The 14,314-nt window shown below is 43.9% G+C and overlaps 1 protein-coding gene across 12 annotated transcripts in view; it reads right to left on the bottom strand.

Annotated features, from left to right (window-relative positions):
- The window catches only part of LOC127003739 (organic cation transporter protein-like), a 351,884-nt gene that overhangs the window by 291,538 nt on the left and 46,032 nt on the right, over window positions 1-14,314 (bottom strand). For 11 of the 12 annotated variants that reach the window (XM_050870708.1, XM_050870715.1, XM_050870709.1 and 8 more), the window contains exon 2: window positions 2,891-2,983. The gene's annotated coding sequence lies outside the window, so the exon portion shown is untranslated. Of the gene's footprint in view, window positions 1-2,460; window positions 2,480-2,890; window positions 2,984-14,314 lie in introns of those variants that run through there. The other variant, XM_050870712.1, reaches the window with a different exon arrangement.

Raw genomic sequence — 14,314 nt, 5'->3', positions numbered from 1 at the left:
TAACTGGAAACTATATCTCCTCTCTCGCTAAATCAGCTTCCTCGAGGTTTGGCGTTCTGTATCGTCTCCGCTAGTTCTTTTCCCCTTCTCGGATGCTGTCCATATACAGGGGCCTTGTCTGCCTCGTAAGGGGTATGCATCTCATTTGTTGGGGGGCTCCACACATAACTTTCTTGGACAGTGGAGTCAAGGGCCCTTCGTCTCACTTCTTTCTATCTTCTATCAATATTTTCATGCTGACTGCTTTTTAAGCTTTCAAACTGAATAACTCGCCCCTTCCCGCGGCCCCGCACGGATTTCCACTCTTGGTCATTTCTATTAATCCAAATTCCTTATGTGCAAAGTCAACCAGCATCTGCATTGTCTTATTCCTTCCTCTGGTAAACTCTGGATCAGTCTTCCTTCGTTTGTATTTCCTCCTGCCTACGACTTGAACTCTTTCAAATGGAGAGTACCAAGACACCTCTCCACCAGAAATTAACCTCTCTTCTGGCCTCTCGTTCTTTTTTTATTTTGTTGTAGCAGCGTCTAGTGGGTCTATTAGTTCTTGTTTTTGTTTTTTTGCCCTTGAGCTACCTCCCTTGCTGTAAAACAAAACAAGCATATTCGTATATATCCCCCCCTCACACACACGCACAAACACACTGGAATAATCACAATGCTGGTAAGTATTCCACTTCGCTTCCAGACATTACCGAAGTATAAATTAAATCTAAAACTGATGGTCTGGGTAGCATACAGTTGCTTTCGATAAATCGACGAAATTTCGTGATTATAATCCATCAACAACCAAAAAGTAGAAGCAGCAGTACAACAGCAGTATCTTTGGGGAAACAAAAGGGCAGGTTATCTCCCCCTTCTTCCTGTGAGGCTAAGCATCCGATTATATTTCAATAAAACATCTATGAAAACTTACTTTGGAGGAAAACAACTCTCCCTTTATTTTATATCTTGGGATTCGAAGGTAAATGGAGGAAAGCATGATTGATGAACCGAGTACTATTAATATTAGTATCAATTAGTATTTCGATTTCTGACCTCTGTTTTCTTTTACGCCAATTGCTTCCTTAATAGCAAAGTCGCTCTTTCTTGTGCTTCTCTATCTATATCTTTCAGGTATCACGGGCTGTATGAATCTTCACTTCTGTGGCAGCTATTAACCTTGCCGCCAACACGGAGTGGATAACACTAACTTCTGATTACAGCAGGAGCCTGTTGAGTGTTGAAGAGTCGTTGGGCGCTATTGAGATCCCCACGTGATGAACATGCGTCGCGCCCCCACCGTTTAAGAAATTGTATTTTCTTTCTTTTTGTCTCGCCCTGCAATTCTCATGTGCTTGGTAGTAATTCCACGCCATTACTAGGGAACGGGCGAGGCCACGTCACCTGCGGGACGTTTTGGAACTCGGACTTCATTCTTTTCGGCTCTCTTTCACAAGGTGCAAGGTGATCATGACTGCCTCGCGATTCCTCCTGCCTCATCTCACCCATTTTAACAATTTGGGTAATGGACAAAAAGAAATAGTCATTGAGTCTGGCGAACCCGAGGCAAAGAGAGTGTGGATAGTCGGAGTGAGGCAGAGGGGAGGTTGTGGGGTTGGGGATTGGGTGGCGAAGGGAGACTAGGTGGGTGGCGGGTGGGTGGGGAAGAAGGGAGGGAAGAGGCGAAGGGGAGGGCTGGGTGAGGGAGAAGGGAGGGAAGAGGTAAAGGGGATAGTTGGGGAGGGACAGGAAGGGAATGGGGAAGGGGGTAAAGGGATGGCTGTTTGGACGACATGAGACGGGAGAGGCAGGGGAGAAAAAGAGTGCAGGGGATGGATGGAGAGGGGGCAAAGGGGAGTGGTAGTCAGGAGATGATTGGGGGGGTGAGGAAAGTAGGAGTAAAGGGAATGGGCTGATGGGAGGAGGGAGGTGTGGAGGGGATTGGTAAGAGGGGCAAGGGAGAGGCTGGAAGAGGAGGGCCGAGAGGGATAAAAGGCAGGGGTGAAGAGGTATGTGGGGCGGGCAAGGGTGGAGGAGCGGATGGGTGTTGCGTTGTCGTTAAGTAGGTGGTGACGATGTAGCGGGCGCAGGTGGCGGGGCAGGTAGCTATTGAGGGTAAAAAAGCAGGGAGGGAGGGAGGCAGTTCTGGGCGCGGCTGATTGCAGCGCCTAATATCGAGTTTGGAGGGACAAAAGTTGCCAACAATAATGCGGCTTCTAATGATGGGTCCAACTCGAGCCTGTAATAATATCGGCAGTCTTAAAAATTTCTGATGGGAAATTACATACAAGAGGACGTAATGTACTTCGTTCTCGATTATTTCCTATGATTTCTTCACGGGCAAGAGCTACATTTGACAGTTTTGTTCCAAGTGGAGGCTTCTCCCTCACGTCCACTGGCGGCCATCCACGCGGGCAGACCTGGAGTCGTCGGTTTCCAATCACCATTACATGACTGAAATTTTACCAATATCCTTACGATTGTTAGCTTTGTTGGTTTTCCTCGTGTATTTTGTGGCTACTGATTGTTTTTGTTGTCATTGTTTGTTGTTGCTGCATTATTGCGGGGCAGGTTTTTGCTATGGAAATGATTTCTGTGTGATGAAAGTAATTTTGTAAAAAGTAAAGAAACAAAAGTGTTACTACTACTACTACTATTACTACTACTACTACTACTACTACTACTACTGCTGCTGCTGCTGCTGCTTTAATGAAAACTTTGATAATCACTACAATCAGTAAAATTCTTTAATCAAAACGGCTAACAAACAAAATTAGCTGATGTAGGTTACTACTGGAAAAGTATAGTTAACTGTGAAATTTCCAGACTAATTATAAAGACAACTATTCATACCTCGATACTCTATGCATTTACTCCAAATGATGTATACATAAAAACGTTAACTTACGGAATCAGTCTCCACGTGCGCCTTCTTCTCAGTGGTTGTGTACAGCCGAGGCACCGGCATCGTTAATGAAACGTGTACGTACATCAGCGTCACCTAAAAAAAGATTACATAAATTTGGTTAAAGAAATTATCATACAACAATATCTTAACCTTAAATTTAAATTAAATTGAATATAAGAAAAGGTAATGAGTTTCAATCAGATCTTTGTCTGAAAGGGATGACAGCACTAGCGAAACAGATATATACACACACACATTACTGGAGGCCTTGGCAGCACCGGTGCAGCCGTCAAACTAGCCCAAAGCACCCAAAACCCGCGGCTCACCACCTCTAAACCAGCCCAGAGCGTAACGGAAAAATAACAAAAAGTTATCGAAATTAATTATGCAATTGCAACAACTATAACCTAACCAAATCTAACCTACGGAGAGGACGCCTTTGTCCCCCTAAGACCCCCTTATTTTCATCTAAACAAACGAAATCTAACAACCTCTTACGGACAAAATAAAACCCAACTTTATATCCGGACGTGAGACACAGCGCTACGCCCTGACCAAAGAAATAGGTGAAAACTGTGTGCGACGGTACGCCCAGTTCTCCTTTATATTATGCGTAACTTGTTGGCAGCTTGGTAAATGACCATATGGGAATTAGGTTCATATTATAATGAAAGTACGTTGTAGGTAAAACTAGGTCACTCATGCCAGCTGACTAAAGTAAAATTAGATTTTTACTATAATGGGAAGTGAGGTGTAATCAAAACTAGGTCATCTTGATATTTGTCGCTCTCGGGGTAAAACGTTTTCGTCGTCTTTTTTTTCTTTATGTTCGTTTATTTCTTATCAAAGTATCTAAAAATAAACAGCTTTATACATAGTTACCATATATACACGAAAACATTCTCATCTGAATATCTCAAACTAATTGAATTTTGCGAACACTCCGTTTAAATCTGAAGAGCTTACTCTAAAGACTACGCTTCGTCCGCCAAGCCAGCGGCACCCCAAGAACTGAGAGCACTCATGGGCACTGCAGGAGCAGCCTCCCTCCATAAAACTTTTGATACTTTCGGTCTTCCCTCAAACCAGAGGCGGGTCCCTATATGTAACTGCCCTATATCATTCATTTATACAGTTCTTATCGAAAAAAATTCCAAAGTTGCGGGCGTTTCATGGGCCGGAGACGTGTCCAAAATGGTACTGGAATCTAACAGATTTTTCAGATCTTCAGCAAACATGCGGTGAAATTATTGCGAATAAATGTACACTAATCTCACATGAGATAATTGGAAGACAGAAAAAAAAGACCAGGTAATACTTGGCCTCTTTGAATGACAAACACTAAGACAGTAGAAAAGGGTGTGTGCATAAGGTTAAAATTGAGGACAATAATTCTACAGAATTTGTATACATTCAGCTAGCACAAACATTTAAGACGAGCACAAGCAGGTCGGTGCAAAATTATTCGATTACAACTGCCCTGCAAGCTTAACGTGACACCGAAAAGCTCCAGCCAGCTTACTGAACTAAAGAATGGGCTAGCAATTGATCGATTAGGGTAGAAGACGGTGAGCTGATCATGCAGCCGTATTATTGGCATAAGTAAAGTACAAATTGATTTATTATCTTTACATTGTCTCAGGAGGATAAATCAGTCAGTCTGAACCCGACGGGAAAATATTTGTTTAAACTTTGATGAAAAACTTCAGTTAAGTATACATGACGTCAATACTGACATGAGTCACCAAGGATACTGTGTAAGAATCTATCATGAAAGAAAAACATGTGATACACACACACACACACACACACACACACACACACACAAAGCTGTTTTTATTAACACACACACACACACATACACAAAGCTGTTTTTATTAACACACACACACACACACACACACACACACACACACACACACACACACACACACACACACAAAGCTGTTTCCATTATTTAAAAAAAAACATACACACGTGTGTGTGTGTGTGTGTGTGTGTGTGTGTGTGTGTGTGTGTGTGTGTGGGCGCGCGCGCAATATATCCTAGGTACTTGCTATGTCTCCTTCCATTTTATATTTATAATTTTTTCTTCATTTTTAATGAGAATCTTAGCATTCTTACTAGATGCTTTGGGTCTTGCCAATTGTCTACGTTTTATATATATATATATATATATATATATATATATATATATATATATATATATATATATATATATATATATCTATATATATATATATATATATCTATATATAAAATCAATCCTTAACTGAAAGTTTCTTAAGCATCTATCCACTTCTGACCTTTCTACTACTTCAGATCTTCTTACTTTCCTGACTGACTCTTGGTCATCCTCTCTTAGCCGTGTCGGTGAAACTTTTGCTGTTGCGTTAGACATATCAAAAGCAATACAAAAGTGATCCCTTTAGGATAAAACTTAACATCCATTGATATTTGAATTACCAATACAACGATCAGTACATCCACTATAATCAGACCCGTTCACGGCTCTTTTATTGCCGCCTATGTTTCTGTCTTCACCCAGATTCAAACTATGATTGTAGACTGTTTGGTGATTGGCTGAGGACAACGACCAATCAGCGCCCTACTGGAGTGAGATTAGAGGGTATAAGGAGCTGAGAGAGGGGATAAAAATTACATGTGATGATACTATAATAGTGATGTACCCGTAGTAGTGGCAGTGGTGATGGGGGTGGGGGTTGTTCGTGTTAGGAAGGATGACAATGGAGGAACTGTGGCGAGAGTAATGATAACAATAGAGAGTTGTTGTGAGCGATAGCTATATGGTCCTACGTTAGTGGTAGTACTGCGAGGTAAACTTAGGACTAATGGAAAACAGGAGTATGTGACTATAAAGAAGAAAGGTGTGATGTTGCGTAAATGAGCAATGAAGGATGGAGGGTTCTAAGTGCATAAAGGAATGATCACAGCTTTTTAATGTCGCTGAATTACACAAAAAATGAACATTATGTCGATTTTGCTATTCGCTAGAGGAAATCGGAAAATTATCATGCGGGTCTTCAAATACCCAAATTTAAGAAAGGGGTAAAGATAGAGGGCGAGAATGTGGCTGGGACTGAAAAAAGAAAATTAGAGAGGCAACTCTACGGACATGCTTGGCGGCCCAGTGACGTGCATCATGAGGGACGAGGGGCAACATGCCCTGGCTGATTGATTCATGTGTAAGGCTTCCTCTTTTTTTTTTTTTCTTTTTTTTACATCTTCGCCTGTGGCGCCGGTAGGCTTGTTTCGGAGGGGTCTGATGGTATGGCCCAGCCCGTTGTGGCGCAGGCCAGTGTTTATAGTGGCGCCATCTTGCGTTGGCTCATGCTGCCCTCCAGGAACAGTGGCACGCCAGCCCTCCGTGGGCGAGCAGCCGGGTGGCCCTTCTGCGACGGCGAGGTTGACCCGCGTGGTCATCCTCGCTTTGGGCTCCCCCGCTGCAGTCAAGTCGACTGGTCAGTTGCTCGCCCGTGTACTGCTACGGGCTGCTACTGGGCGCCTGCCCAGGGGACCCGTGCCTCCGTCGCTGCTCGACGGTTGTTACCCGTGTCTGTGGGGGCGGCGGAGGCTCCCCCCCCCCCCCCCCCTCGTCACGAGCTAAGTGCTTTTTCCCTCTTACAGGGCCGCCTTTAGGCCTAAGGCCCTGTCCCCTATTATGGGGAGAATCTTATGCAAGCAAGCTCCCGGAGCTCATCTTTAATCCTAGAATCTAGAGTCCGGGTTGATAGGTGGTCTTCTGGACAGCACGTGGGTAGTTCTGAGCCACTCGGCGGCAGCTGAAAAATCCCAGCTTGGTGGCACCGGGCGGGGATTGAACTCGCGTCGTCCCGAACGCGGCGCCGTCACGCTATCCACTCAGCCACCGCCTCCCCAAGGCTTACACATGAATCAATCAGCCAGGGCATGTTGCTCCTCGTCCCTCATGATGTACGTCACTGGGCCGCCAAGCATGTCCGTAGAGTTAGTTACCTCTCTATGTGCGGGAGTAACTATGACTCTCTTCGGGTAGCCGCGTAAGGCGTGTACCGCCTCATGCAGGGTCCCTGTATTTCGGGGCCTTGTCAGGCATGTAAAGGTGCACGCTGCGATACCACGTGCCTTCGGGTGTGGTGGGGGTTGTAGGGTACTAAGGTGTCCTCCTCCCCGTGGGCCCGCCGGGCTGTACGCGTTGGGCGTTCCCGCAACGTCCTTCGTTGCCCAGGCTTGCAACGACCCGTGTTCTGGCAGTGTCACCACCCCCTCGCAGAGGGTAATATGTCGGGAATTCAACCGCATTATGCTTTATCTTTCCCACTCCCATGCAGAGTGGCGGGGCCGGCACCAAAAACCAGGCGGCCGTCGTGCCATTCATGCCTGGTTATTAAAGGGTTGCGATCTATGGTTGCCTGTCCGGTGTGCTACTACGTGCGACCACTCTTAGTACTCCGGTATCCGTTAGTACGGCATTCTTGCCCGAAAGCGGCGATTGCTCTGGGAGGTTGTTCGGATGTGTCGAATGGTAAAGCTCACGGTGCTCATGGCCGCACGAGGTTGCGGCAGTGGCCGTAGTCGTGCAGCGTCAAAGCCGTGAACGCGCATTTATAAACCGCTAATACTGGTCTCCGAGCCAGTCCCTTTATCAAGCTTGCAAGTAAAGAGCTGTCATGGTGCAGAGGCTAGCGCTGAAAGGCGGCCTAACCTGATCTGGATCCACTTCGGTGCAGTCCTGGCGGGTGCTGGTCGGTGCGTTCGACTGCTAAAAAGCCATGGCACCTTCCCGCGATGTTTCACATCAGGGTTTTGCACACACGCGCCGGAGCGGTGGTCAGGCATGGGAATGTAAGCTGGTGCCTGAGGAAGGGGCTATGCACCCCGACGGTCCACCCGGGCATATTGCTTAGACTTAATGTTGCCCGGAAAATGGTTGTCTCTGTGCGCAGACTTGCGAGAAAGCCATACATACGTGCGTGCGTGCGTGCGACCAGTTGCACCTAAGTCTATATACAATAAGTCAAGTCATACGCAGGTTTGTGGGAGGAGACACGGCAGAGGAGTGGTTTATGCGTGACACTGCTTGGAGTCAAACTAGAGAATGTAGAAACAGGGATTTAGAGAAAACGAAGAAAGGCGGACTAATTTGAATCAATCACTTCATCATGCCCTCCCTCACACCCCACACCGCCGTTTGTAGGCAATGGAATTACAGTCACGCAATAGCACAATAAAAATACATTTTTTCGTCAGTGGCTTGCCTGAACGCGCTGTGAAAGGAGGCGAGAATGCACATCCAGAGTGCACATACGGCGCCAACTTTAGTCACCCCTGAACTGGCGGGTATTTTTTTTTATAGCTTCAAGTGACGTCATCCCGCTGCTCCGCCCCAAAACCGCCTCCTGCGCGTACCGGTCGCAGTTTTGAAGCAGAGTGACTTTACTTGGTATATATAGTTACACAGTGTAACTGGTCGCACGCACGCACACACTCATGAACACGTGAGCGCGCGGAAACACACACACACACACACACACACACACACACACGTGCCGTAACTACTAAAGAAACATGAGGAACGTAAGAAACCCAAAAGCTTTCTTTCATTACATATTCTTTTCAGTAAAGTAGATTTTCTGTACCCTAAAACTGTAATACACAAAAGCGCTTCGGTTTCTCGTTTGTTAAAATATGATATATATATATATATATATATATATATATATATATATATATATATATATGTATATATATATATATATATATATATATATATATATATATATATATATATATATATATATATATATATTTGGGAACCCTTCATGACTAGTGCACGCTAGCTATAATATGAGCGGGATACTCGCTCTCGCGATAAAGCCTAGAGAAAAACGGCAAATATCCCAACTTCTAGACTACAATGTGTCAAGGCTGCACTAGAAAAAATAAACTGGTAATGCGCATGGAACCATGCAGTCACATTTTCATATCAGTTCATTTTAGTATCAATAAGATATATATATAAAAAAAAAAAAAAAAAATTAAGCACCGTTAAAACACAACACTAACCTCTTCTGCCCGCCCAATTTCTGCTTTTTAAAGACACTCTTGCTTGAGAGAGAGAGAGAGAGAGAGAGAGAGAGAGAGAGAGAGAGAGAGAGAGAAAATTATTTCTCTTAAATAAAAAAGTTACTGCAAAATAATGGCCTAGTTTTCTTAAATGCATATTAATAATTTAGTATTCGTAAATGAAAAATAATAGCCTAGTTTCATAAATACAAAAGAATCGCTTAGTATTCTTCAATGCAAAATAATAACTTAGTATTCTTAAATGCAAAATAATAACTTAGTATTCTTAAATGCAAAATAGTAGCCCAGTGTTCCTAAATGAAAAATAATAGCTTAGTATTCCTAAATGCAAAATAATAGCCTAGATTCCTAAAATGCAAAATAATAGCTTAGTATTCCTAAATGCAAAATAAGTTTATTATTCCTAAATGCATAATAGCCTACTAGTTTCTTAAATGCAAAATAATAGCCTATTATCCTAAATGCAAAATAATAGCTTTGTATTCGTAAATGCAAAATGATTGCTTGGTATTCCTAAATGCAAAATAATAGCCTAGTTTTCATGAATTTAAATTAATAGCATATTATTCCTAACTGCCAAATAATAGCCTAGTGTTCATGAATGCAAAAAAAAAAAAAAAAAATAGCCTGGTTTAACTAAATACAAAATTATAAGCTAATGTACACAGTAAAATATAAGCAAGTGTACACAGTAAGATTATAATGTATATCTCCTGACTACTTCATTGGCTTATTAGCAAGTTATACAGATTGTAAAACTCTTTCCACTTTCAATTTATTACAGTTGTAGATACGGTATAACATGCAGAAAACCTTACACCATACGAATAAAATCCAATATTCCTCAAAACAACTTACCTCGTTCCCAGGAAATCACGACCCCCAGGTTAAGAACCGCTGAATTAGAAGCAAGAAACAATATAACCAAGGCTTGAATAAAGCAATATCAGCGACAGCACGGGAGGGTAGCGCGGGGTAGTACTTACTTGAAGCACTGGGTGTTCGCTACTGACTAATTAGGGGTGGGCAGGTAGCGGTACCAGTACCGGTACTAACGGTACCAACTATACGGTACGGTATCGGTTCTAGACTGCTCGGTACCGCTACCAATACTAGCCAGTCGCTCATGATGTACTTCATTTTCTTCCTCACACGAGTGAGGCTGAGACTGAGTGCCTGTGTGGATATCTCGGTGATATGAATATTCTCTCTCTCTCTCTCTCTCTCTCTCTCTCTCTCTCTCTCTCTCTCTCTCTCCACTGAATGAATATTTATTTTTCGATAAAAATTAGCACATATATAGTTACTATGGATGGACTCATAGTCTAATAACGATAACAGTGTGTGTATATATATATATATATATATATATATATATATATATATATATATATAGATAGATAGATAGATAGATAGATAGATAGATAGATAGATAGATAGATATAGATATAGATAGATAGATAGATAGATATATTAGCAAAACTATAAAAATAAAATCGGACATGAAGAATTATCTACTAAGGATTTCAGAGGCTGTGCGGCCTCGTTTTTTGGGAATAATATCGTAACGAACAATCGTATCGGTACGAGATTTTGCGACAGTGTATTTCACACACTGCCTTAATTTTGAAGGGTATCGCCAACCGCCACAAGTAGAGAATAAAGGCACTTGTCCCTATACCAAGAGGGTAAAGTCATCAGTGTCAGGCAAAGATACGAACACAACTACCAGAGGGAGTCCGCCCACCTTGTTCCTCTTCCCTCCATCTCCCGCCTCCTCCCTTCTCCCTCAATATATCTCTCTCTCTCTCTCTCTCTCTCTCTCTCTCTCTCTCGGATGTAGCTTCGTAACTATAATGAATGAAAGGCATGCATTAATTGTAGTGGCGTTATATACTCTTTCTAATACTGATAGGCATCCTTTAAATAAAGTTGAGAGTAGGGTAACGTGTTACTTACATAGCCTAATTACCTCCGTAACTATTGGTAGCGTAGTGGTTTGGTGGTTTATGGTGTACGTTTTCGTAGGGCTATTGTATAGCATGTACCTACTGATAAAAGTAATGGTGCTCTTATCGCCAAATTATAGTGGTGCTATTAATTTTATTGTCAGGGAAGAGCTGAAAGTATGGTAACGAAGAATTGCGAAGGTATAAAATGTTTGAGGTAGTACTAAAAGTGAATCACTGAGTGTGGATGAGGGACACTGGGTTATGAGGCTTATATTAAGGAACTTTATACAATATAGTGATGGCAAGGACACTCTTGGTTTACTAAGGATACAAACAAGAATATTCAAGACTTTAATCTTCTTCACAACTTAACACTAAATCCCCATCATCATCACTGTCACAGTCAAGGTTAATAACGAGAGGATCGACACTTTCATGGATATTATCCGTTGTCCAGTAGTCGTCCTCAAAGCGTCGTGATCGCCGAACCGCACCTTCCCACACCTCGGCTGTGACAGAAAGTCTGTCCTAATCCATCCTGGCTTGCAGGTCAGCTCGTGTGAAACGTTGCAGTGAGGAGCGCACGTGTCGCTTCATGACTCCCCACACCTGCTCAATCGCATTGAGCTCAGGATGAGCAGGTGGCAGACGAACAATCTCGTGGCCCGATGCGCGGATGATGTTATCCACCTTGTATTGAGGATTTGGCCTGTTTTCACGGCAGATACTGAGGAGCTCAGGCCGTGTAGCTTGCTGTGGAAAGGCTATGTCTCGCTGCTCCAACCATTCAATGATGTCCGATTTCCTTGTGGCAGTGGTGGGGCAGCGACTCTCCTCAGTCAGTTGGCTATGGTATGGAGCATTGTCCATCACTAATACTGCCGGCTGCTCCAGGAACGGCAGGAGCTGTGACGTAAGCCAACGAAGGAAAAGCTTGCCGTTCATTTCTCCATGGTAGTCGCCGCTGGTATTCTTGGCAGGGAAACAGAGAAAGGAGCTGTCAATGAAACCATCCTCTGTGCCAGCTGCGACTACCACGAAGCGTTCCCCTTCTCCTGGAGGCACCTGGCGGCTGTACGTCACACTGGTGACAGGCTGCGTGCTGTCCACCCACTCCATGTTGTGGTTCATCCTGGTGGTGAACCAGGTCTCGTCCACGTATACCACCATCCTGTTCTCTTCCCGGTGTCTTTTCAGCGTTCGTAGGGCTTGTATCCTGCGGCACACGACGTCCATGGACTCCTTCCTGACATAAAATTTGCGCTGACATTTCTTATACCGGAATCCCATTTCATGGAGCAGTCGCCACAAGGAAATCTTAGAGGTTTCATCAGGGATGATGCTAGCTGCCTTTAAGTTGTCTGTCAGGGAAGCGAGAGTGAAGTCCTGCTTGACAGCAAACTGTGCGTGTATGTGGCGGCGAATGGCTCCGATCGTGAAGCTGTCGATGACGGGCTGAGCTGGAGGTGCTGGTGGTGTGTCAGGCCGTGACCTGGTGCTGCGCTGCACGATCGACTGCACCATCTTCACTCGCATCCCTAAGGCCGCAGCAGCACGGTGGTAAGGCCTGAGTAGAGGAAGGACAATATGAATAAATAAATGATTGATGTAAAGTTCCGTAAAAAACAAATATTGTCATGGTTTAGAAATAAGTTTCGGCATGACTAAGGCTGCGATTCTAATGAGCGGAGGGCACAAGGACTTATTTACTATGTTAAACAAGAGAAAACAATAAAAACTTACCTATTCAAAGCAATCTTAAGGCTATTGCTGGCCTTCTTGTTAAAAAAGTTAACAAGTCGCGTGACAAACGCATTTCTGCAGCCATGGCGACAGTGCTGTATCTTAGTGGCCATTTTATCTTCTCTCTGGTACACTTGACGACTGGTGCCGCGAGTCAAAGTCAGGTGACGAAGAAAGGTAGCAAAAAGGAAAACAACAAAAAACAAACGAGAGAGAAACAAATACAAGCGAGCAATCGTTCTACCATCAATCATGGTAGTCATCATTTACCACCTCACCCTACTCTCACATGTCATTACGTCCACGGCCCAGATGTGTATCACTATGCTCAAAATTAAAGTCCCAGTATCACATCAAGCATGCCTTAATTGAAAAAAAAAAAATCATTCTCGAGTATGTATGTATCTTCCAGAGAGAGAGAGATTGAGGGAGAAGGGAGGAGGCGGGAGATGGAGGGAAGAGGAACAAGGTGGGCGGAGCCTCTGGTAGTTGTGTTCGTATCTCTGAGTACTGCCAGGACCTCACACATCACACACCCCATCCCCCTTGCTCAAGGGGGGACAGTAACCACTCCTAGTCAACGGATAGAATCCGGCCTGAGCGGGGCTCGAACTGTCGCCTATTTGGCCGTGAAGCCTTGCAGCGTGGTGCTCTAACCGATTGATTTACCGGAGCTGTGTGTGTGTGTGTGTGTGTGTGTGTGTTCAAGCCTGTCTGCATGCACGCCCCCCTCACCCCACTTTTCTCTCTCTCTCTCTCTCTCTCTCTGTTCAACCTGTGTTTTAACTTCCTTTACCCCCCTTTCTTACCCCCTTCCTTACCCTCTCTCTCTTCCACTCTCCCTTACAATGTATACCTCAACCACTCACAGTAATGGTGGTCTGAGCCTGACACCCGCTGAGACAGGACGTGGCCACTGACATCAACATAATATATTGGAGCACCAGGGCGAGCGTCGCCCCGCCCCAGACACTGACCCACCCTAGATCACCCTCCCGCCTCCCGTGCCTCCCCCTCCCTCCATCCCGTCACCTCCCCGCAGTATCTCACCATCTCATGTACACATCGTCCCGTGGTGTTCTTCCTCTTATGTTACACCGGCACCAGACAACTGTGTTTGGCGCGGCCTTGGACGCAGGGTGGAACAATAAACGACGAAGTGATTTATGTTGTCAAAATCATGGAACTATTTTGAAGATCATATTTAGCGTATAAACATTAGAGGAAATATCAAGAAAATGGAGAGAAATTCAGAGGGAGAGTAAAATGTCTTGTGGTACAAAGGTGCGTTAGGCAAGTAACTAATAAAGTGTTCGAAGAAGCTTCCTAACCACCGACATATTTTCGAAAACGCTAATGGTATACCTACCTTTAATTTTAAAACTTAACATGAACCCCAAAACGAGATATATACCAAATATGAACAAAAAACATTTTGGATAATGTATGGTTTATTATTATTTTGTTATAATTTCGATTTTTTCACTATCTGCATAGACAGCTATATCGTGTTTATCTTGCCCTAATTACAAATCCACGCCAGTTCTTGCCATAAGATATTGAGCAACAGATCAGATGTATTAATTGGCATAATCAAGCTATCAGATGCTCCGGTGTTGTGTAATATCCAGTTTTGCACAAA

This window comes from Eriocheir sinensis, chromosome 26 (assembly GCF_024679095.1).
Source record: "Eriocheir sinensis breed Jianghai 21 chromosome 26, ASM2467909v1, whole genome shotgun sequence".
Classification (NCBI taxonomy): domain Eukaryota; kingdom Metazoa; phylum Arthropoda; class Malacostraca; order Decapoda; family Varunidae; genus Eriocheir; species Eriocheir sinensis.
The sequence above is the reverse complement of the archived record's forward strand: the minus strand, read 5'-3'. Positions and strand labels throughout refer to the sequence as shown.